The sequence below is a fragment of the Ursus arctos genome, unplaced genomic scaffold (assembly GCF_023065955.2).
Source record: "Ursus arctos isolate Adak ecotype North America unplaced genomic scaffold, UrsArc2.0 scaffold_10, whole genome shotgun sequence".
In the NCBI taxonomy this organism is placed as follows: Eukaryota; Metazoa; Chordata; class Mammalia; order Carnivora; family Ursidae; genus Ursus; species Ursus arctos.
This window is the reverse complement of record NW_026622764.1, coordinates 56,753,088-56,779,503: the sequence shown is the minus strand read 5'-3', so window position 1 is coordinate 56,779,503 and position 26,416 is coordinate 56,753,088. Positions and strand designations below refer to the sequence as shown.

The following is a 26,416-nucleotide window of genomic DNA, read 5'->3' as shown; positions in this document are numbered from 1 at the left end:
AGAAGAACACATTTAAAAGTTGATAGGTTTTCCCCACCTCATTAACTGAAAACCAAATTTGCATATAATAATTTCTCTTTTTAAAATTATTTTTGAAGTACTAGGAATACTTTGCTGTGCTTTGTAGTAATTTTGTTCATATAAATAAATGTTACTTTTGGAGAACACTTTGAGATTAATTTTCAGAAATATTTCTATATTCCTCATTAATTAGTGCATTTTGCCATCACTTTTCCGGTCTTTAACAAATATAGTTGTCATGGGGATAAATTAAGCAATTTGACTAAAAATAAAAAATAGTTTAAAACTGTATGAAGATGAAACTTACCATTGCAGTTCGTGGTGGTTTGTTAATCAATGAAATTGATTGCCTGAGTCATGAGGATGTCGTTATCTACAGAAAATGCTTGTGAGATAAACACATGGGACATTCAGATTATTTCCTTTAAAGAGAAAGTGTTTGAAGTATTATATATGTAGCTTTTATTAAAAGACAGGATTGAAACACTATAATTTTCGCTTTACTATGACTTTTCGCTTTGTAATAATCTCATTTGTTCTTGCCACTTAAACTATAATTTTTGTGCAGATAAGCCCTAATTCTATGCCCTTTTAAGCACTTAACACTCATTTCTCACAGCCTTTTGGACAGTTCGATCTACTCAATTTGTATGCAACTCTCCATCTTTTGTGTTTCCTATCTTGATTAATGGTATAGGTATCTTCTGAGTGGCTCAGATTTAAAACTTCAAATTCTTACCTCTCCCTGTTACCTAACTGTATAATCTGTAGCTTCACCCTCCAAAATGGCTTTGCTCTTCATTTTTCTACACTCATTGCTGCTGCCTAACTTAGGCTGTCTTTTTCTTAACATTTTATATGCTGCTGTATTACTGACAAAGCCCCTGCTTCTCAACTTGGAGTTTGTATTAGTTAAGATACAGGTTTGGCTGCTGTGATAACCTAAAAAATAATTGTGCCTCCCCCAATCTTTTTTTTACATTTATTTACTTATTTTTAGAGCACAAGCGGGTGGGTCAGAGGGAGAAGGAGAAAGAAAATTAAGTGGCAGATTCCGTGCCGAGCATGGAGCCGGATGCAGGGCTTGATCTCAAGACCCTAAAGATCACAACCCGAACCGAAACCAAGAGTCGGACACTTAACCAACTGCGCCAACCAGACACTCCATGGCCCCCCAAATTTTTTAATAAAATAAAAAATTTCTAAACTAAGTAAAAATATGAGCGATCAGTTAGCTTTGCTGCAAAAAATTGTCAGAAGCCCCCAAGCTCCTAATGATAAGTTACTCTACCACCTCATCATGCAGCTCCATGTTGTGGACCCAGATGGCTGTTTCACTTCCTGCCATTTTATGCCACATGTTTAAGTTAAAGGCTAAAATGTATCAAGGTAGGAAGCACAGAATCTTTGCAAGTGGTGGTAGGAGTAGGATTTTATTCTCTACCTTATTTTTTTTTAAGTTATGTTATCCCAAAAAATCTTTAAGTAACAATTTCATTTCTCTAAGATTGTCATGAACGTTTGATGACTCTGTTAGGTTCCTACAGTTAGATTTGGGAGGATTAAGGTGCGTAGCTTGTGACCCTCAAATAATATGACTGTGGCCTATATCATTATTTGCAGACCTAGGGACTGCTTTGTACTTTCCTTTTCTCTCTCTACAGGTTCTCACTGCCCGCAGTTACCTTTGAAAGTAATTGATGCCTAGCTCAGCTTTCTCTTTGGAGTATAGACAGGTTTAGTTTAATCATAACCTCTTCTTGCCGTATTCTCAAATTCTCCATTTAAGCGTATCTTATATTTGTTTCTCGCAGGCTGTGACAAGCAAAATAATTCCATGGAAGGCAAGGCTCCTTCGTGAGTCATGAACAAGTTTGCATGTAGTTGGTTTTGGATGCACGTTTGCTCATTTGAAGTATATTTCATATTTCAAATAGGATAAAGAATTGGATGGGGAGGTCAGTGGTGGGCCTAGCTTGCTTTACATGTAAAGCAGTATCTTTACCTTTGGAGAGTGTATCCATCTCCTATAAATCAACAAATAAGAATGTCAGTACCCTGACAGAAAATGAGCAAAGGACATGAACTCATGATCACAAAAGAACAAGCACAAATGGTTTACATGAAAAATGTTTAACTTGTAATTAAAGAAATAAACATTTAAACAAGCAATTTGTCAGTGTGCATCAAGACAAAACTATACCCTTTGACCCTTTGTAAGGAAACTTGTGTGGAAATGGAGATCGAGTCAAAGCTTTATGATCACAGTGTAATTTTATACTTGGGAATAATTGGAGATTAAAAAAATAACCAATGGTAGAAGAATGGTTTTTATAAATTATTACACACCCATCATGATAAATATATTTCAGCCTGTTAAAAGGAATATTTTCAAAAGCTGTTTAGTGATACAGGCTATTTAATGACATTGGAAAAAGGTCACCATTTTGTGTTAAATGAAAAAAGTATAGAATAGTAATTGAGGAAATGAAATGAGATACCACTATGCAACCTCTTAGAATGCCCCCACCTTATTCCCCAGAATAAGGAAGGAAGGGAGGAAGGAAGAAAAAAATATCAGGTGCTGGCCAGGATGCAAAGCAACAGGATTCACATCATGCTGGTGGGAATGCAAATACCACAGCCATTTGGAAGACAGTTGGACAGTTTTTTATCAAATTAACCATACCTTTATTATGTGACCTAGCAATCCCATTCCTAGGTTGAAGTTTACTAGCAAGGTAAGAAAGCTCCATTGGCTTCTCTTTCTTGCCAGCAGTTGGCACCAGTGATTGTGTTTGTTTGTTTTAGTTTTAGCCATTATATGGGATGTGTAATGGTGTTTCATTATGATTTTAATTTGCATATCCCCAAAGACTATTACATGCTTTTCTCATGAAAAGTGAAATGAAACCTATAATCACTTCTTTTCTGATATTTATAGCAGTTGTATTTGTAATCACCAAAAACTGGAAACAACCCAGCTGTCTCTTAATTGGGGAATGGGTTTTTAAAAACCACAACACATCCATACAATGTAAAACAAAACAGATCTCTTCCTAGTACGATAGCATAAATACATGGGGCAATGGACTATATTATAACTACATATTAAGTTGTTTTAAGGAAAAAATAAAAATGAGCCATACAGCGTTACATGATATAATGGAAACACACCAGAAAAAATGTGACCATGAAGCAGATGAAAACAGTAATCTGAATACTTAAAAATAACTGAAGGGAAATTAAGGAAAAGATGACACCCTTGAAAGAACCACACAAATAAAAGGAGCTCAGAAATGAGATGACTAGGCTGTACGGGGATGTGAAGTGAGAGCTGACAGAACCCAAAGATTTAGGAGAAGAATATTTTTAAATGATAATTAAGTGAGAAAGAAAACAAGAGTGACCATACATCCCAGAAAGCAGTGAGTGAAATAGAGAACAGAAAGGAGAAAATTGAAGAAAATCAAACAGATTTTAAAGGAGTGAAGAGAACGACAAGATAGGCAAAGAGAACTAAAATGTATATATAAGGAATTCCCCAAATGTTAAACCAAAGCACAATGGTGATGGTTACGTAACATTTGAATATACTTTATGCCATTTGGTTGTATACTTCAAAATGGTTAAAATGGCAAATGTTATGTTGTTTTACCACAATAAAAAAATAAACTGTAGCAATGGCACAGAGAACTATTAGAATTGAATTCAAGAGCACTTAACACTAAATAATGTTTATAGATATTGAAAGGCATACTGTGAATCTGGGGAATTCAATCCAGAACAGTTAACACTTAAGATGTATTCTTGTAGAATTGTTAGATTTTAAAAATAAGGGGAAAGAAAATTTTTCTTTTTGCTTCCATGGAAACAGACCAAGTCCACTTGGAAAGAAAATCAAATTGGGTTAGATTTTTTTTTTTTTTTAGCAGCAACATTTTATGGCAGATAAGAACAAAACATTTTTTAAATATCCAAGGAAATAAATATTTCATATCTCATAAAACTGTCTTTCAAGAAGTCAGGACACAACAAACATTTATAAACATGAAACAACTCAAGTAATGTTGTCCTATGAATCCTTCCTGAAGAATATTCTAGAGAACAAATTTCAGACAACTAAGAAATGATTGGAGAAACTTCAACATCAGGTCAGGTGGTAAACATTGAATATATTTTATGTAGGGCTAAGGCTTTAAAAGATGGGAATAATGGTGATAGAATGATATGTGAATAGTTTGACAATGTAGAAATAATAGAACTCACCAAAAAATGGGAGAGGAAGGGGAGAGTAAATAAAAAAATAAATAAAATAAAACTGGATGGTGGGGGAGAAGGAAGGATAGAGGAAATTGCTAATTTTGTTACTACTAATAGCAGGGAACTAATAGAATCTTTAAAGGAGGGAAGAGAATAAAGAGTATTACATAAACATAATATTACGGAGTTAACCCCAAGAACAAAAGATACAAAAGCTTCCTAAATACTAAAATAAACACCTTAGAAAAGAGCAAACAGACCACACAGTGATATGCACACAGTTTCTATATGTATTTGTGCGTACAAATACACAAAATGTATAAAACATGAAAAGTTACCAATAACACCAAAAATATCAGATGTATTAGTATATATATGGGCTCTACTTAATGACAAAGATTTTCAGATTGCTGTATACAAAAGGTACAGTTATAAAAAGTAATAATAAAGGGAATTAATGAACAATTTAAAATAATAAGGGAAAATCAAAATATATCAGATAAATGCACATTTTAAGACAGGGTTATCATTTTGATATCAGACAAGGCAGCATTTAGTTCAAGAAGCATTAAAATACAGGATATTTTATAAGCTAATGGCTGCATTCACAATGAAGGTTTTTAAAAATATCTGTGTACCAAACAGCACATCGACAGCTTTCATGAAGTAAAAACTACAAAGGATGTGAGGAGAAATAGAAACCTGCTAATGGAGGACTTTAACACATGTCTCTCAAAATCAGTACCATTAAGTACATTGCAAGGTAGATCTTCCAGATTTATATCAAAGTTTGAGTCCACTAATGGAGAATACATCTTTTCAGGTGCACAAGGGACAGTGTAAAAAAATCTGTTCTATATTAGACCATAAAGAAAACCTCAGTTCCAAAAAACAAAAAGTCAAATTTTTGATCACATGCACTAGAAAATAATTTTTAAAATAAAAAATAACGAAACAACCTGACTTCAGGTGTCCATAGGACTATGGTAAATGTCTAAATGCAGATCTTACCATACATTCTTTAAAAAACCATACAGATCTATAAAGAGAGTAAATTAAACCACCACCATCCTTGCCTAACTAATACAATTTCAATTAAGGGTATGAGGGAAGTAAACACTGAAATGCAGCAGAGTGAGCTCTGGAACCCATGCTAAAGTGGCAAGTAAGGTTGAGACTGTTAAAACAGAAGAGGGAAGCAGGACGTAGAGTCAGTAGAATGCAGATAAAATAACTCCAGAAAGTGAAAGCCCCACCCTAGGGAGGAAAATACTAAGAAGTTTGAGACCTGTTACAAGGAAAGAACTTGAAAGTGCATGGGACGGAAGAACAGTCTCAGGAAGGTGTATTGCTTTTGAGAAAAGAGGATGACTTGGAAGGGACATCATTTACCTGGAAGCTTGGTGGTAAGAGGAAGAAGAGATGGTAGAAATTAGTGATTTTGGTGAAAATGAATAGAAGATATATCACCACTCTCGCCCAAAAACGAATCATTGATTTAAAAAACTATTTTATGCCCATTTTATGATTTAGCCATCAGGGAGATTCAAATCAAAACCACACTGAGATACCACCTTACGCCAGTTAGAATGGCAAAAATTGACAAGGCAAGAAACAACAAATGTTGGAGAGGATGTGGAGAAAGGGGGTCCCTCCTACATTGTTGGTGGGAATGCAAGTTGGTACAGCCACTCTGGAAAACAGTGTGGAGGTCCCTTAAAAAGTTAAAAATTGAGCTACCCTATGATCCAGCCATTGCACTACTGGGTATTTACCCCAAAGATACAGACGTAGTGAAGAGAAGGGCCATATGCACCCCAGTGTTCATAGCAGCATTGTCCACAATAGCTAAATCGTGGAAGGAGCCGAGATGCCCTTCAACAGATGACTGGATTAAGAAGCTGTGGTCCATATATACAATGGAATATTACTCAGCTATCAGAAAGAATGAGTTCTCAACATTTGCTGCAACATGGACAGCACTGGAGGAGATAATGCTAAGTGAATTAAGTCAAGCAGAGAAAGACAATTATCATATGGTTTCTCTCATCTGTGGAACATAAGAACTAGGAAGATCGGTAGGAGAAGAAAGGGATAAAGAAAGGGGGGGTAATCAGAAGGGGGAATGAAGCATGAGAGACTCTGAGAAACAAACTGAGGGCTTCAGAGGGGAGGTGGGTGGGGGAATGGGATAGACTGGTGATGGGTAGTAAGGAGGGCACGTATTGCATGGTGCACTGGGTGTTATACACAACTAATGAATCATGGAACTTTACATCAGAAACCAGGGATGTACTGTATGGTGACTAACATAATATAATAAAAAAACATTAAAATAAAAAAAATAAAATGAAAAAAAAAGAATACTATATCGCGTATTCTCAACTAAAATTTTCCTTATCCTACAGAGAAAGCCTGTACCCAGTAACTCTCCTTGTACCCTACTCTCCCTTCTCTCAAATTCTGGCAACCCCTTTCCATTTCTATGTATTTACCTATTCTGGACATCATATAAATGAAATCATACAATATGTAAAAAAAAAAAAACAACAACAACTGTATTTTATTAAACCAATAGAAGGTGCTGTTGAACTAAAAAATCCGGTAATTTTTCCAAATCCCTCACTCCTGTCTATATGCTGTTGTTATCTGGTTTAGGAAAATTAAAACACTTCAAAATGAGCAGATACTGGCACACAACATCCATAAAAAATTACTATAAGTAGGGGCCCCTGGGTGGCTCAGTCAGTTTAGCATCTGCCTTCAGCTCAGGTCATGATCTCCTGGTCCTGGGGATCAAGTCCTGGGGCTTCCTGCTCAGCAGGAGTCTGCTTCTCTCTCTCTCTCTCTCCCTCCACCCCTCCCCCCTGCTTGTTCTATCTCACAAATGAATAAATAAAATCTTTTTAAAAAATTAAGTGGAAAACATAAAATGAGAGTCAAAATTCAACTACAGAGCTAAAGAAAACCACAGCATAATACTCCTACGTGAATTAAATATCCTTAAACAAGCGTTTGCAGAAATAAGTTCTCAAATACAAATTCAGAACCCCAAAATAAATGGACAAAAAAAGGAAGATATGAAAGGTAAATTTACTGAGCTCAGGAAGTAAAACAACAAAAAAAATCATCTTTCACAATGAAGCTAATATCCAAGATACCTAAGGGAGAATAGATTTACTGAATATAAGAGATATTGAGGAAGGACTTGAAGATAGCCAAAAGAATGGCAATTAAACAAAGAAAGGTAAAAAGAGAGAAAAAGAGAATGATACAGATGATATGTAAAAATTAGAGTCCCTAAGAAGAGAAAAACAATAGCAGAGTTAATATTTAAACTTCAATCCATGAAAACATTCTGGAAGCAACAGAAAACTCAAATCTACACTTTTGAAAAGGCTTGTTGTGTGCTGTAAAAATTGTTCTAGAATGGTCCAATCCAAGTCATATCTTAGTAAAACTATTGGACGTTGAAGATAATGAAAAATTCCTCTGGGCTTCCAGGTAGAGAGAAGACATTAGGAACAAATTTCTCAACAGCAACATAAAAAAGAAAATAACCATGGAACAACATATTTAAAGTCAATGAAATTGTGAGTCAAGGATTTTAGCACTATGACTCCATCCCAGAAAAAATTAAAACCATGATAAATGCCAATATACTAAAAAAAATTTACAAGATGAGCAAAGCAAAAAGACCAGTGACAAGATAGGAAGAAATACTTGAACTTCCATCACAAAGAGCTAATCTCCTTAATGAAGCTAACTTAGAAGTCAAACCAAATGACCAGCAACCCAACTGAAAATGGGCCAAAGACATGAGAGTTCACAGAAAAAGAAATGCAGATGACAGACCTATGAAAGATGTTTAACTTAAGACATACAAAGAGAAATAATAAAGCTACACTAAAAATGACAGCTACACTCAAGCCTTTCTCACGAAAATCCAAAATTACATAATAATACTCTGTAGGCTATGGGGAAACAGGCATTTTGGTGCATTGCTGGTAGGGATTTAAAAACACAAAGCTTAAGAGAGAATTTGGTAATATCCAACAAAATTAGATATGCATTTACTTGTTGACCCAGGCACCTAACTTCTTGGAATCTGTTCTAAAGACACATTGACTTAAAATATAAACTGGCATTTCTAAAAAGTTACTCATAGCAGCTATACTTGTATTAGCAAAAGATTGGCAGTGACCTAAATGCTCATTAGTAAGGGACTAGGTAACTAAAGTACATCCAACAGTGGAATAATCTCCATCCCCTTCCAAGTCACTCTTACCCCCAGAAATCATAAAAGAAAATGTAGAAATTCTACATGTACCAACAACATTGAATGATCTGTAGAATATATTATGAAGTGGGAAAAAACCAAAAGTGTGGAATAATATATTTAGTAATCTATAGGTAGAAGAAGGGAATGAGAAAGGTGCCAACAATGGAAGACATATTTCTTATAATTTATTTATATAGTTTGATCTTTGAATCATGTATGTTTACATATTCAAAAATTAAATTTAAAAAGTACAACAAAAGGAAAAATCTAAAAAGGAACAGAAGCAAATGTACATAACTATACAGCATTTTGGTGTCATAACCATACAAGAAAAGGAACAATTTCTAGTAATTCTAGAACCTAGATTTGGGACTGTATTTTCTTAGCAGGGTGTATTCAACATTATTATTGTTATATTGCTATTTTTAAAGTATTTTATGTATATTGTTGGGCAAAATAGATGTTGCAAAATGTCAGTAATTGTTGAACAAAACCACAGAAGTTCATCAAGGCTATAAATTAAGAAAATGTAGTCTGGAAAGTTCTTTGACCGATTGAGCAAAGTGGGAGTGAAGTACAAAATACACAGGACAGCTACATAACAGTACCTGTTATATGGCTCTGCGTCTGGCACTACATATATCATTTGACTCTTGCAGATACCCATTGAGACTCTGATATTTTTTTCTTAAGAGGTTCAGAGAGGTTAAGTAATTTGCTTTAGATTAGACTGTTACTGAGTGAGAGGTTGAGATTTAAACCCAGATCTATGTGACTCCAGAGCCTGTCCTTTTTCTACTACATCATTACAGGATATACACCAAATATTGAGAAGAAAGAACATCAGGAGCTAAGTGTTCTATTTAAACCAGTAGTTGCTGCTCAGAAAATACATAAATATGCAGACCCTAAATCAGTGGTTTATATTTTCTTCATGCAAGAGCAATGCACTAAAGGAGAGAAGTGTAAGTTTTCTCTTATTTCTGATGGGGAAATGTAAACACACATACACAAATATCCTTATATTGATGTTGGAGATAAAAATTTTGACAAAAGTTACCATTAATGACTGAAATTAGTAAAAGACACAAACTGTAAGTATGGCAAAGAAGAAAAGAAAAACATTGGTAGGCATGGGTTTTCATGATGCTGTGAAAAGCAAAAAAAAAAAAAAAAAATCCTTCAAAGCTTCCCTTTATGATACTTAAAAGCTCTTCTAAGCTTTGCACAGCTTTTTTTTTCTTTAATAAAAATTGGCCTTTAAGATACTACTTTAAATCAGTTATGTTTCCTCTTGTGGAAGATGAGGGCTGATGGAGATTTTGGGGATGCTAGGGCTCTCGTCACCCAAGCCACCCCTTCATACTACAACTGGTTTCCCCAATGAAAAAATATTTTCATTCAGTTCAACACTACTTTCTAAAAGTTCTGGCACTTGAAGTAATTGGGGTAGAGGGATTTTCCTGTTTTAATTTAGTTTATCTATATATGATAATGATGGAAATTTAATTTATAATCTGTGTACCTGATAACAGTAAAAAAATATATTGGATTTGCTATAAAAATTTAAAAATTAATTTTGAAGCTTTTCTTTTTGTCAGAAGCTGTGTTGATCAGTGACTGGTGAAGGCTAAGAAAGTTGAAACAAATTTGCAGATGATATACTACTTCTAAGGTAAGCTGATATAACAACTCAATCAAAAATATAAATGGTCTTGCCAGACTCATAGATTACAGTAACACACTAACATAAAATTAGGAATAAATATAATATCCTGATTTAAATTTCACAGAGCAATTGCAGGAAGAGTAAATACACTTCCTTTTCTGGCAGTGTGATAGAGAAGAGTTCTTGAATCCTCCCTCCATCAAATATCTAAAACACTAGATTCAGTATTTAAAAACCTTTATTGTGAATGGATGAACCTATAAGAAAATAAAGCAAACTTTTTGGTGCTTGAAACAGAACGAGTATATATCCTGTGGGGTAAATAAGTGCTGAAGTCACTGAATACTTTGGGGTTGTACATGGCTTTCTTTTGGCATAGAAACTTGTGCAGGGAGAGGGACGGGGACTGAGAAAATCCCTTGAGTTCTGCGAAGGGTAGGGAGCCTCATCAGAGACCATCATAGAGAGGCAGACATCTCTGGGTGGAGTTTAAAAATCTCTCTTAAGTGGGGCATGGCAGACTCAGTCACAAGAGCATGCAACTCTTAAGCTTGGGGGTGTGAGTTCAAGCCCCACATTGGGTGTAGAGATTGCTAAAAAAAAATAAATAAATAAGTAAACTTAACTAAAATAAAATAAAATCTCTCCTACTAATTCCTGGTTACCAGCTCACATTCACTTGGATTTGAGGCCTTAATTTATACTATTTTTCTGGTCCCTATTTTCACGGTCTCCCACAAATGGAGAATTTTAATTTAAAATGGACCTGGATCTCTAACACTTTTCAGTACGTGGCAGAAACAATTAAAAATCCTCCATGGAGGGAGTTACCAACCCAGTTGTCCAAGTAGCATCATTAAAATTCTAACAAATAAGCTCTTACTCATTTTTTAAAAATCACAGAACATGGTTTGTCTCCCTCTCTGATTTCCCTCTCTGATTTCTTTCCATTCAGCGAAGGGAGCGGGGTAGGAGGATGGGGTAACCTGTGTTGGGTATTAAGGAGGGCATGTGTGGTGATGAGCGCTGTGTGTTATATGCAACTAATGAATCGTTGAACATTACATCAGAAACTTATGATTATGATATACTATATGCTGGCTACTTGAACATAATAATAAAAAATAAATTAAAAAAATAAAAATAAAAGACAGTAAAGATACCCCCCCCCCCCAAAAATCACAGAACATAGCAAGGGGAAAAAATCAAAATGTTATGAGCAAAGAGCAGAAACCATAAACAACTAAAATAGATCTACAGAGATTTCTGCTATTAGAAATACCCAACACATAACATAAATACTTAATGTTTAATAAATAAAAGAGGGATTCTAAAATATAAAGAATAATAGAACTTAAAAGTGACCAGGCACATTAAAAATAAGAACCAATTAGAATATCAGAAATTAAAATTATAATAATAGAACTTAAATGGTGTGTTAAACCAGCATATGAGGCACAGTTAAAAAGAGACTACATCGAAGATCATCCATAGAGAAAAAAGTTATTGAAAATAAAAGATAGTGAGATGATCTAATCAATGGTTCCAAAAAGAAAACGTGGAATAGGAATGAGGCAATATTTGTAGTTGCCTTTAAAATTTTGCCAGAATTGATGAAAGACACAATTGTCAGATTTAAGGAACCCAATGAATCCCAATCAGGGTAAATAAAGAGAAATACATCTTACTGTTGTCCAGCTGTAGAATGCCAAGTATAGAGAAACCAGTAAGTCACAACCCACACTTTAAAAAATATTGTTCTAAATGGTATACTTCAAGGAGGAAAATGCTCCTAAAAGGAAGGTATGAAATAAAAGAAGAAATAGGGAATAAAGAAAACATGAGTAAATCTAAGCCAACATCGGTGAAAGGAAACAGTAATAATAATATAGTAATGTCGCCCCTGCCTTTTTTTTAAGATTTTTATTTTTAGTAATCTCTGTATCCAACATGGGGCTCAAACTCACAACACCAAGATTTAGAGTTGCACGCTCCACTAACTGAGCCAGCCAGGCACCCCTACAGTAGTTCCCTCTTATCTGTGGTTTCACTTCCATGGTTTCAGTTACCCGTGGTCAGCCACAGTCCAAAAGCAGATGGTCCTCCTCCTGATGTATCATCAGAAGGTCATTAGTGGCATAATAACTACGTCACAATACCTACATCATTCACCTCACTTCATCTGATCATGTAGGCATTTTATTATCTCACATCATTGCAAGAAGAGAAGTGAGTACGGTACAATAAGATATTTTGAGAGAGAAAGACATCACGTTCACATAACTTTCAATATAATATATTGTTATAATTATTCTATTTTATTAGTTATTTTTATTAATCTCTTACTACGCCTAATATATAAATTAAACTTTATCATAGGTAGGTATGTATGTATAGAAAAAATCTAGTACATTGACCCCTGAACGGCATGGGTTTAAACTGTGTAGGTTCACTCATATGAAGATTTTGTATAGTGCAGTAAACGTATTCTCTCTAAATTATGATTTTCTTAGTAACATTTTTTTCTAGCTCACTTTATTGTAAGAATACAGTATATAACACCTGTAATGTATAACATATGTGTTCTTTATGTTATCAGTAAGGCTTCCAGTCAACAATAGGCCATTCGTAGTTAAATTTTTGGCAAGTCAAAAGTTATACATGGATTTTCACCTGCATTCTCCAAGCCCCATGTTGTTCAAGGGTGTGTGTGTGTGTATGTGTGTGTGTATAATATATAATATATATATATATGAGATATATATATATATCTATCTCAGCTCTCTCTCTCTATATGTAGGGTTCAGTACTGTCTGTGGTTTCAGGCATCCACTGAGGGTCTTGGAACATATCCCCTACAGATAACTGGGCACTACTGTAATGTCTAATTTGTGGTTAACAAGCAAGGCAGAACTACAATATTGTACTGGCCTACAGTGGCATGTAAGTCAGGAGGGATTGATTAGAATTTCAGTATTCTAAGGTCCATGTGCTGTGTGAACCAAAGGTAAAAGCATTTCAAACGTAACCAATGAAAGAAGACAGTTTCTTTAAAAAAAAAAAAAAAAGATTTTATTTTTAAGTAATTTCTACCCAACATGGGGCTTGAATTTACAATCCCAAGCTCAAGGGTCACATGCTCTACCAACAGAACCAGCCAGGCACCCCTAGAGTGTTTCTTTTTAAAACAGAGAAGGAAAATAATGAAATGAGGGAAAAGAACAAACAAACAGAAGGCAAGAAATAAGTACTCATTTTTTGTCTTCTTTTTCTCAGCTTAGTGATTTTGAGATTCATATATGTTGTTGAATGTATCAGTCGTTTATTCCTTTTTGTTGCTGAGTAATATGTCATTTTATGGCTGTACCACAATTCATTTATTTATTCATTCACGTATGGATGGAAATGAGCTGTTTCTAATTTTAAGCTATTACAGATAAAGATACCATGAATATTCATGTACAAGTCTTTGTATGGACATATGCTTTCTTTTTTCTTGATAAATACCTAGGAGTGGAATAGTTGCATCATATGGTAGGTGAGTTTTTTACATTTTAAGAAGCTGCCAGGTTTTTCCAAAGTGGTTCTCAACGGGAAGATGAATGACAAAGTTATGGTCTGTCTATATAGTGGAATTCTACTCAGCTGTACTCCTAACAGAGTGGATGAGTATCAGAACAATTACAATACATAAAAGAAGCCAGATAAAAAAGAATACACATTATTTGATTCCACTTACTAAAAATTCTAGAAAACATTACTAACTTACAGTGGCAGAACGCATATCAAAGTGGTGGATGCAGCAAGAGATTCTCTGAAAATGAAGGGAACAGATAAGACATTCTAAAAATTGAACAACAGGATTTATTAATTAGGTTTAAATTAATAACATCAGGCAAAGATAACCTCGGGCAGGTATCTCTATACTAACCTCCTTCCTATATAGCAGAAATACACTGGCCCTGTGGTACCAGACAACTCTCCTAGAGTGTACTTCAATCGGCCCTGTCAAATTTAACCTTTTCCTCTCACCATATGTTCGAGTGGCTAACCAGTGTCTCTTCTGAATGACACATTCATCTTTTAAAATAGATACGTAACAGTTTCAATTAGGCTATAACCAAGGTATGCAGGCCTAGAAGCCATTTTGTCTTTTTAGGTGATATACATAGCTACTGGTTTTCTGTGGTAAATGTTACAGTTAAATTTATGGTATTCAGATTATTTATAGTGTTTCCACATTATTTGAGTTACCTTACTTTCTCCCCCTATCTCTTTGTACCATGAGAAAACCTATCTTAATTCACATCAGTTAGCAGCGTGAGATGGGCCATGTCTAGTTTAGTACAAATTTCTAAATCTGTAACTAAATTTAAGGTAATATTGTAGGGGCGCCTGGGTGGCTCAGTTGGTTAAGTGTTTGACTCTCGATCTTAGCTCAGGTCTTGATCTCAGGATCATGAATTCAAGCCCTGTCTGGCCTCCATGCTGGGTGTGGAACCTACTTAAAAAAAAATTAATATCATAGATGTAAATAAACTACAGGCTGATTAAAAAAGAAAAAAAGCATTATAGTCAATAGCATATTTATCGACTTTGTGGGCAACTAGTAGCTTTCTCAGCTTTAGAGTTTAAGAAAAAAACTAAGAGCGTTTTATAGAGTTTAGTAATTGTATAAGATTTTTTGTACAAATGAATGTTAGTAAAACCAAAATGAAAGAAACAAAGAAATTAGGAGAAATATTTGAGCTAAGTAACAAAGATTAATATTTATAAGAAATTTAAAGAACTTATTAAATTTTATAACAGGAATCTCAGTATCCTGGTAGATAAATGAAATACCAGTGTGAACTTAAAGTTCTCAAAAGAAGAAATTCAAAAACAAGCACAAAGGGGAATTTTATATCTCTGTGAATAAGCAAGGGTTCAGAAAGGTAGTTGGAGATGGTGAGGTTTGTGTGAATCTCATGGTATACTCATGCTGGCAGCATTTTAAATTAGCACAATACTTCCAGAAATCACTTATGTATACCAAGGTCTTCAAATTGTATATTTTGACTGAGTAGAACTATATGTGGGACTTTGTCCTGAGAAAATAACCCAAATAAGGAGGGGAAAAATGCAAGAAAAATTTTTGACAGGATTGATCATGAGAGCCTAAATGTTTGGTGGGTAAAGTAAACTACTATAGGTTAATACTGTGGTGTTAAAAAGGATAACTTTTCCCAAAATATCTGTATAGAAACATGATTAATGTTTTATATCATTAGCAATCAAGTTGGCAAAATTTTATACTGTTACTACAGTTCTGTAAATTGTGTGTATATATATGATAACAAAGTTAGGAAATATTCTGAAATAAAAATAGCTTTTGTGTTAACAGGTTGAGAATTTGTGTGTTATTGTCCCTAAGTTTTTATTTTTATTTTTAAAGATTTATTTATTTATTTATTTATTTATTTATTTATTTATCAGAGAGAGAGAGAGAGAGAGAGCATGAGCGGGGAGGAGGGGCAGAGAAGAGGGAGAAGCAGGCTGCCCACTGAGCAGGGAGCCTGATGTGAGACTCGATCCCAGGACCCTGAGCTCATGATGCTTAATCGACTAAGCCACCCGGGTGTCCCTGTCCCTAAATTTTTAAAAATGAATTTTCAGTGGGAAAAAATACAACTTAAAAGAATTAAGTGAATGAATACTTACTGTCTTAGAACTGTGGGTTATATAATTTTCTTAGAATTAATTGAAGTTCTGAGTTAAATTAATTCTCAGATATTTAAGAGTTTTAAAATGAAATCACGTTTTACTTTGCCTGTTCTAGCTTTCTATCACTAGTATATAGGAACATCATTGATTTGATGGGGATAGGTGCTTTATTTTGTTAATTTGCTGAGCAAATTGTGTTTAAATCCAGGAGCTTGTTTATTTGAGTTATCATCAAGCCACATGAGATTATTTAATTTGGTTAAGTGCATGTCTAGTTAGAGAGCTAAAAGTCCTCTCTTCAGGGTTTTTGAGTTATTTTTTCTCAATTATTAGAACTAAATTCTGTGTATTAAGTGTTTTTCATGTTTTCATAACACAGAGACCATTTTAATGTAATGCAGATCATAACTTATGGGAGGTTGGGGTTGATTCAGACATGAATCTATCATTTTCCAGATAGATAACTTGGGTCCAGAGAAGTGAATGCATATGTGAGCTATAGTTAAAAGGGCGTGGGACAGGATGAAACTTACATGCATAGACAGTTTAACCACAGAATTTGTTTTGTTAGTTGTAATACAGAAAATTTCTAGGGAAAGTTTGACAAGTTATCTTTAGGGGCTTGAATTCTAAAAAAGCTTTGTTTTTTTTTAAATTGACATATAACATATTAGCTTTTGATGTATAACATAATGATTTGATGTTTATATATATTGCAAAATCATCACCACAGTAAGTTTAGTTAACATCCATCACCACAGATAGTTACAAAAATTTTTTTCTTGTTGTGATGCCTTGTAAGATTTACTCTTTTAACAGCTTTCACATATGCAGTACAGTATTAATTATAGTTGCCATGCTGTATATTGTGTCCCCATGAATTATTTTATAACTAGACGCTTGTACTTTTGATCCCCTTCACCCATTTTGTGCTTCCCCCATTCCTTGCCTCTGGCAACTGCCAATCTGTTCTCTTATATGTGAGCTTGGTTTTGTTTTGTTTTGTTTAATTCCACATAAAAGTGGGATTATATGGTATGTATCTTTCTTTGCCTGACTTATGTCACTTAGCCTCATGCCCTCAAGTTCCACCCATGTTGTTGCAAATGGCAACATCTTGTTCTTTCTTATGAATGGTACCCCATTATGATATAAAGATAGATACGTAGATATAGATATAGATCACATCTTTATTCATTCTTCCGTGGATGGGTGCTTAGGTTGTTTGCATATCTTGGCTATTGTAAATAATGCCACAATGAACATGGGGTTGCATTTTTTTTTTTCCAAATTGGTGTTTTCATTCCCTTGGATAAATACCCAGAAGTGGAATTGCTGTATCATATGGTAGTTCTATTTATGATTTTTTAAAGGAATGTCCATACTGTTTTCCATAGTGACTGCACCAATTTACATTCCTACTGACAGTGCATAAAGGTTTCCATTTCTCTACATTCTTGCCAACAGTTATTTCTTGTCTTTTTGATGATAGCCATTCTAAAAGATGTGAGGTGGTATCTTATTGTGGTTTTGATTTGCATTTTCCTGATGATTCATGATGTGGAGTATCTTCCTATGTGTCTGTTGGCTATCTGTATGCCTTTTTTTTTTTTTAAGATTTAATTATTTATTTGAGAGAGAGAGAGCTGGGGAAGGAGCAGAGGGAGAGGGACAAGCAGACTCCATGCTGAGTGAGGGGCCTGACGCAGGGCTCGATCCCATGATCATAACCCGAGCTGAAATCAAGAGTAGGATGCTTAACCAACTGAGCCACCTAGGTTCCGCTCTATGTCTTCTTTTGGAAAATATCTATTCAGATCCTCTGTCCATTTTTTTTTAAGTAGGCTCCACTCCCAAAATGGAGCCCAACACAGGGCTTGAACTCATGATGCCAAGAACAGGACCTGAACTGAGATCAAGAGTCAGATGCTCAACTAACTGAGCCACTCAGGTGCCCCTGTTCATTTTTAATTGGATTGTTTGTTTTTTTGCTATAGAGTTGAATGAGTTCTTTATATATTTTGGATTTAACCCCTTGTCAGATATAAAAAGTTTTTAAAATTATAGCTAAGAGGGGCTTAGGATATTCAAAGAAAAAATAGAACCTTTTTTTTTTTTTAAGATTTTATTTATTTGAGAGAGAAAGAGAGACACAGAGAGAGACAGAGAGAGTACAAGTGGGGGAGAGGGAGAAGCAGGCTCCCCGCTGACCAGGGAGCATGACGCGGACTTGATCCCAGGACCCTGGATCATGACCTGAGTCGAAGGCAGACGCTTAACTGACTGAGCCACCCAGGCGCCCAAAAAAATAGAACTTTTTAATGGAAAAACATGTCTCTTTGAGAACACTGTATATTTAATAAAAGAACTAAATGATGACCCTAAATGACCTTAATTCTTGCCTTAACATACCACCACTCTATTTTGCAATAAAAGTATATTGCACACTTCTGAATTATGCTTTTGAAATAGAAAATCAGAAAGTGTTATGAGTTTTGTTGTAATTATATCTGTAACTGTATTTTTTCATAATTTTTTCCTCATAACATTTTTACCTTCTGCTAAGTAATTTAGAACTAGAGCTACAGATCACATTCTTTTTTTTTTTTTTTTAAAGATTTTATTTATTTATTTGACAGAGATAGAGACAGCCAGCGAGAGAGGGAACACAGGCAGGGGGAGTGGGAGAGGAAGAAGCAGGCTCATAGTGGAGGAGCCTGATGTGGGGCTTGATCCCATAACGCCAGGATCATGCCCTGAGCCGAAGGCAGACGCCTAACCGCTGTGCCACCCAGGCGCCCCATACAGATCACATTCTTAACTCGAAACTGGCTTTCTTGTGATGCTGGAATTGCAATAAATCTATGATTTAATTTAATAGTAATTACTCCCATCTTTAATTTATACCATGCTGCCTTTCTAGGTATTCTGACTGCCAGAGGCTTAAGGTAGGAGAAACTGAGGCAAGAAGCTATGGATTGTTGGCCAAAGGAATGATAGCAAGACACTGCAGTTTAGATGAAGAGAAATAATGAAAACTGAACTGGGAACTGATGTCCAGAACAAAGTGGGTGATGGTGTGTGGCATATGATCAGTAATGCCTCATGTTAAAGACATGGGAGAAAGAGAATGAATAAATAGTTGGGCTGAAGAGTGGTCTTTAAGGCCAAATCACCATGTAATCTATATTAAGAAAATTATCAGAAATGAGCACAAAGACTTACTTAAAGGATATGTGTGGCATTATTGATAGAGAAAAAGGAAGCAGTCTAAACCATCTATAATAGTAGGTTTATTAAATATGGTACATTTCTTTAGTGGAGTGGTGTGCATCCATTAAGATGCAGACTTCAGAATAAGAGGCAGAATGAAGTAATGGGGAGATTTATTTTAACAGGACCGTTTTCTGGGTAGGATTGTGTCTTGCAGCATTCAGGAGAATTGATAATGTAGTTGAAAGTACCTAGCATGGTGCCTGGGACATAGAAAACATTTGGGAAATGTTAGTTACTTTGGGATGTTGGATCAAGTGTGTATCAAGAGACCTAAAAAAGGAAAAGACCTGGAGAATGGTGGGAAGCCCAGGCAACCTCAGTCTTGGACTAAGTGGATAGGCACACATAGCCCTGGCTACTTCCGATAAATGGAGGCCCTCTGTATTTTAGCAAGTTGGAGGGGAGGGGTGACAGAAGAAGTATGAGGAAAGAAGAAAGAGAATTGAACATTAAATTTTACACATTACTCTTGATGCTGTGTATGGGTGCTGGTATATCCAAATTATCGACATAGTGCATGTATTTGCAATTTAAGAGAATTTGCAAAATCTTCTGTTGGTTGTATAAACTGGTTATATTCATGACACTATGTGAATTTCATTACATGAATATCAATATACTGTTTAAAGTATTGTTATTTGGGTTTATTTTTTAACTCTATATATTTATTTGGCACTTAGTAATTTATGGGTTATTTAATATTATCACCTGCTTATATCTGAAAAGTTACAAGGAACATTTTAAAATATTCTTTTCAGGGGCACCGGAGTAGCGCAGTCGTTAGGCATCTGCCTTCGGCTCAGGGCGTGATCCCGGCGTTATGGGATCGAGCCCCACATCGGGCTCCTCTGCTGGGAGCCTGCCTCTTCCTCTCCCACTCCCCCTGCTTGTGTTCCCTCTCTCGCTGGCTGTCTCTCTCTGTCAAATAAATAAATAAATAAATAAAAATCTTAAAAAAAAATATTCTTTTCATCCCTGTATTTATCAATAGAGACAGAAATACTTTGGGGAAGAAAATTTTGTGAAAAAATGATTTTTTTTTCCATGATATATCCAAGGCTCTCTCTTCCCCTTAATTGAATCAAAGATGTTGCTATCTTATAGAAATACCATTTGCATCTAAGTTACTAAGTAGCCAAGAAAGAAAATAAATTTTAAGAAATAAAAGAAAATAGATGTTGGGCTGCGTGCTCCCCATGGGTCTTGGCTCCCGGGGCTGGGCCAGGCCATGTGGCCACAGGGCTTTTCTCTCCCTCCTCCCCAGCAGACATTGGTGGTGCACAACAGCACTGCCCGAAACTTCACCCATCTCTCAGTGTGAAATGGAACCTTTGAAACTCAGGTGTGGCATCAACAAAGTCAAATACAGCAGCACCAGTCAGGAATAACAGGAATACCTGTATACTCTTTCTAACTCAACACAGGAAAGGACAAAAGGAAGAGAGAGGAGATGTGTGCTTCATAGCCAGGTGCTATGAAGAAAGAAGAGTGTATCAGAGAAATGAGGAAAATGATTGGCATTTCAGTTATTTTTCTTCTCCATTACTACAGGACATAGTGCTTTATTCATTCCTCAACTATGAAGAATTCTCACAAGCTTCTCGTCTAGAAACCCAGAAGAGTCCAAATCATTAGATTTCTAGGAACATTTGTTGATAGAAATGCCAAATGGTTTGCGGTATACTACGAGGGTCATGAGAGAATGTGATAGTTAATAGGGTGTGGAGCCAGTGCAGACTAAGATCAAGCAACTTCCCAAAAGAGGCAGCTATAACTGAGAGAATTATTAAGTGATAACTATTTTAATGGAAAATGGAAAGAAAAGTATTTGTTAGACAATATCACCATTCAGTCCAGCCAGTCACCCAGCAAAAACATTCAATCCACTAGACAGTTGTGTGATATCTCAGAATAAATTCCATGTAGTTGCTGTCAAAAAAAAAAAAAAGGAGAAACTGTATCCAAAATATGAAGAATTGTTAGGATATCATTTTATAACAGTGTGTGCACTGTTAGCAATGTTGAGCAGATATGAGCATAGAATTAATGAATAACAATGAAAATAAGAGAAGTCTAAATAAAGACCTTTGATTTGTGGCAGGGAAAGAATTCCCTTTTGTTGTCAGAGAAATGGTTATTAAAAATAACTTTTAAAGCAATATTTATGCCAAAAGTCTTGATAATTCTTGATTGTGGGAGTTAACCAAAAATGAATTAAAACTATTCATAAACTCACCTATTCAGAAAATATCTTGTGGTGCACATATCTTCACAAAATAATCTTTTCTAGTAAGGAGATGTTTTTAAATATAAAAGATCAAAATTACAGTAATTTTGAAATCACAATTAACCAAATGTTATTTCAAATATAATACAATACAAAACCAAATAGCTGATATTAGTAGAAATGCCATAGGATTTGAACCCTGGTGTGATACCACTGACAAGCTGGCATCCAAGTCAAGCTTTTTAACCTTTCAGTTTCATTTTTTTTATCTGAATCTGCTATAGTAATAACATTTGTTTTATATTTCTTATCTGTGAAGTGGAGCTACTGTGATAATATTTCCTTCATGATCTTCTCAAGGCTTTTGTAAAGAACATATATGTGAACATTCTTTGATATTATAAATGCTATATAGATAATGATGAATACTAATTTCAAGGTTTTTGTTTAAATTAGTATCAACTTAAAAACAACTTTGCAAACATCTTTGAGGAAGCCATTTAATTTCTGAAATTTAGAAATATATATTCAAAAAGCATAGTTGCAATCACTAATTTATATCTCTTTACTATGTTTTTTACTTAACTTTTGTGGCAGACTATTGATTGTCTATGCAAAAGTCCCACCAAACCTCCCACTTTCATGACTTCCTCTCATGATTGAGGCTGAAAAATGCCTGATACTCATTTTTTCTAGGCTCCTTTGCACTTAAGGGGGAGCCATTTTAGCCTTTTCAGGCCAGTGAGATGTAGAAGTTTATTGGAGGATTTCCTGAACAATGTTTCCTATATGTTTTCCTTTTAACCATGATTTTTTCCCTCCCTTTTTCCTAGCACTCTTTCCCATTTCCTTTTCTTCTTTCAGTCCAGTCATGTTTTTGCTAAAACATTTCCCCTTGCTGGAAATATCTTCCTCCTCTATCTTACTATCCAAATTCTAATACTTTTTCAAAGTGCATCTAAATTCCCATTTCTTCCATTAACCCTTTACCTTTTCTCTCCTCACTAGGTAATACCTGTATTCTAGCTTATGATACTTGGTCCCTTGATTATTTCCTCTTCCTTTTATGTTTTCTTCAGTCTTTATATTCTCGTGTAATTATTTCGTACAGATAACTTTGTTGTGTTTTTCCCCCAAGAGTCTTAAGCTCCTTGAAGGCAGGTCCTTTGTCACAGACTTCTTTTGAATTTTTTAGGGAGCTTGGTACTACAGTAGGCTTGTAAAAATGCCAATAAAAAGTTGTTAAATATAATTGAATAGTGGGGAATTAGGCTATAATGTGTAGTTAGTTTGAAAACCAGTTGCATGTCTAAGTCTTCAGAATTATTGATGTAATATTGTATTGAAAACAGTAACAACATTTGTATATGTTTATCAGCTATGAAAAGCTGATAACTTTATTAAGCTATGAAAAGCTTAATAACTTTATTTAAAATTTTAAAAAGTTTATTGCTATTAGATGATCATTTTTTTTTATTTTTAAAGATTTTGTTTATTTATTCGACAGAGATAGAGACAGCCAGCGAGAGAGGGAACACAAGCAGGGGGAGTGGGAGAGGAAGAAGCAGGCTCATAGCGGAGGAGCCTGATGTGGGGCTCGATCCCACAACGCCGGAATCACGCCCTGAGCTGAAGGCAGACGCTTAACCGCTGTGCCACCCAGGCGCCCCTAGATGATCATTTTATAACTTCTTTCAAAGGAGAACTAGCGTCGTGATTTTTAGATTCTAATTTATGCTTACATTATCCCTGAATAAGTTTTGAAAAGATTATAAAATAGGAATGAAAAAAATGAAGCAGCATCAACCTGACTATCTACATATAGAGAAATGGTTAAATAAATCATGGTGCACCAATATTAAGGAACACCATGCAGCTTCTTAAAAATCTAAATCTAAAAAGTTCTGCTAAATCTGGCATGTAAGGAAACCAGGATCTACTATTAAGAAACAAAAATAACTTATAAAGCAGAATGTATGGTATGAAACCAGTTTTTAAAACTATGTATGTATTTAAACAAAGCATGTCTGTGTATGTCTGGAAGAAATGAAAGAACAGAACTAAACTGTTAACAGTGGTTAACTTTGGGGAGTGGAATTAGAGAAGCAGAAGGCAGGAGATTTTTCAAGCAATAGAGAAGCATGTAAAATAGATTTTTTTTTCTACAATGAGCATTTATTTTGAAATCAAAATGCAAAAAGATACATTTTAAAAGAATCAATAAAGCAAAGAAAGTAAATGCTTATTTTGTAAAACCGATGCAATTTTGTGTTTGCATTTATTAAAGATATTTTTCTTTGATTAATAGTTAATAATAGATTGTAAGTATTTTTCCTACTCCAGATCATGTGTTGTAAGTTTTTAGAGTTATGATAATGGAATCCAACTATAATTACAAAATTAACTTTATAGATATTTTTCCATTTGATAAATTACCTGAATATGTTTTACTATAAATGCTGTGTGTTTGTTTGCCATAAATGGCCGTGTTTGAATCTGAAAATTAAACATTTTGTCTAAAAGTCCTTTCCAGGGGCACGTAGGTGGCTCAGTCGTTAAGCATCTGCCTTCAGCTCAGGTCATGATCCCAGCATTCTGGGATCAAGTCCTGCATCGCCCTGCATCGGGCTCCCTGCTCAACGGGAAGCCCGCTTCTACCTCTCCCATTCCCCCTGCTTGTGTTCCCTCTCTCGCTGCCTCTCTCTCTGTCAAATAAATAAATAAAATCTTAAAAAAATAAATAAATAAAAAATAAAAGTCCTTTCCATTATTAACATGCTTCATAAGCATGTAGAAAGAGATGCTTTGAGACTAGTTTCCCTTGACATTTTATTTTTTTACATTTTTTATTTAAATTCAATTAATTAACATATAATATATTAGTGGTTTCAGAGATACAGGCCTGTGATTCATCAGTCTTATACCCAGTGCGCATTACATCACATGCCCTCCTTAATGTCCCAGTTACCCCATCCTTCCACCCTCTCTCCCCTCAAGCAACCCTCAGTTTGTTTCCTGTGATCAAGAGTCTCTTATGGTTTGTCTCCCTCTCTGGTTATGTCTTATTTTTTCCTCTCTTCCCCTATGATCCTCTGTTTTGTTTCTTAAATTCCACATATGAGTGAGATCATATGATAATTGTCTTTTCTCTGAGTGACTTATTTCACTTAGCATGATACCCTCTAGTTCCATCCATGTCATTGCAAATGGCAAGATTTCATTTTTTTTTGGATGGCTGGTCCCTTGACATTTTAAAATGAGTAATTTGTAACTCAAGGTTTTCTGTCCCTTTACTCAGTCTATTTCTTTCTTTGTCCTTTCTGATCCTGTTGTTGTTCTTGGCTCCAGAGTGCTAGCTCACAAATTGTACTTTTAAAGATTTATAACAGGTTTATAATGTGATTTTCCAACATAACATTTTTGTTAGTTCTGATTTTGATAATTAGTAGAAAAGTGAGTTTGTAAAAACTTGGAAAATTGGAAGATGACATACCTTATGAAGAGAGAATGTGCATTAGCTCTCAGTAGCGTGGGGGTTGTTCTTTTATTAAAAGATATATTGTGTACTTAACTCATTCGAGCAAGAACTTTTCACAAAAGCATCAACTATGGAGAAAACAGAAAACAGATCCAGCAAAGAAGGGCAGAGAAATATGAGAATTATTACCATTTAATAGTGGTTATAGCACTAAGCCCATTTTTGTTGCTTATGATGCTAGTTATAGATTGTATCTTAGGGTTCCATTAATTCTTCCTTACCTCATCCTTTGTTATTCCTTGAATTGAGAAGTTGGAAGAAAATCATAGCATGCATTTCACTTAGCGTGGTTATATTTTTTGGAAAGAAGTGGAATTGTAACTATTAAACTTAGAATTGGTATACATGAATCATAGCCTTTAGCTTTTCCTCTGACTATATTTATATGTTTTTTTTTTTATAGGATCAGTTTTTACTCTGCTTAAAGGCACATTCTATTACTCTGCCCTCATTCTTTTCAGATGACCTTGAGTCCTTCTTTTCTGAGAAAATTAAAGCAAATTTGTGCTCCCTAACATCGTTCGTCTTTACTTTGAGTTTCTTTATTCGAACTTTATCTTTCCTTCTCATTTTAGAAAAACAGGTATCATTCTTCTCCGATGTTAAACTTTCACTTACATTCTTGATCCTTTCTTCCACTGTGAGCTCAAGAATCTCACCCCATTGATTATCCCCTTCTCATCTTGCATCTCCCTCCTATCTGTCCCACTCAATCTACTGAGAATTCAAAGTTAAAAAAAAAAAAAAAAGAGCAAACAAAACCCCCTTTCTTTAGCCCTTCAAGTTCTCCTTCCATTCCTTATCAGGCACCTGGAAACAGTATTATATGCTTGTGCCTCCAGTCCTTAACCTCTTGTGTTCCTGATTTTGTCCTTGACTCTTGTGTGGCTTGGCACTACTAAGACTCCAGCCTCTCATCCAGTCTTCTAGGCATGGTCGTTGAGCTGTGCTACCTGGATCAGAGCCAGTATTACCAGCTTCCCCAGGAAGACTGCCTTGGAGCGCTCTGCCTGCTAATGCTTACTGTACTGCAGTATGCCACGGTGGTCCCAGCCTAGCTTTGGTCTCTCTATCAGCCTGTGTCTTTAGGATTTTAGGGAAATATGAATTCTTAACAGATCCCTTTCCTTGTTTTTAGTGGTTTTCTGAAGATCCTTTTCCCCCCCAATACTTTGCTTTCTAAGAATCGAAAGAGGGTCTGAGAAATTAGATTACAGGTTTAGGCAGGATGTTCATCACTACCCTGCAGCATTCGGTATTGTTGAACCCTCCACATTTTTGAAGTTCTCTTCTCTTGGTCATAGGGATAGTATATTTTTCTGGTTCTTCTTTCCCTCTCTAACTGCTGTTTTTTTAGCCACTACTTTTTCTCTCTCTCCTTGTAAGTGCTCCCTAAAGTTTTGTCCTTGGCTCTCTTTTGATCTCTCTTGTACTCCA

The 26,416-nt window shown here is 35.1% G+C and overlaps 1 protein-coding gene across 15 annotated transcripts in view; it reads left to right on the top strand.

Moving 5' to 3' along the window:
* Positions 1–26,416, top strand: part of CAB39L (calcium binding protein 39 like) — a 112,281-nt gene that overhangs the window by 2,741 nt on the left and 83,124 nt on the right. For 6 of the 15 annotated variants that reach the window (XM_048215483.2, XM_048215475.2, XM_057308830.1 and 3 more), the window contains one exon: positions 10,168–10,241. The gene's annotated coding sequence lies outside the window, so the exon portion shown is untranslated. Of the gene's footprint in view, positions 1–9,378; positions 9,532–10,167; positions 10,242–26,416 lie in introns of all 15 variants that reach the window. The other 9 variants (XM_048215476.2, XM_026493250.4, XM_048215480.2 and 6 more) reach the window with 3 other exon arrangements.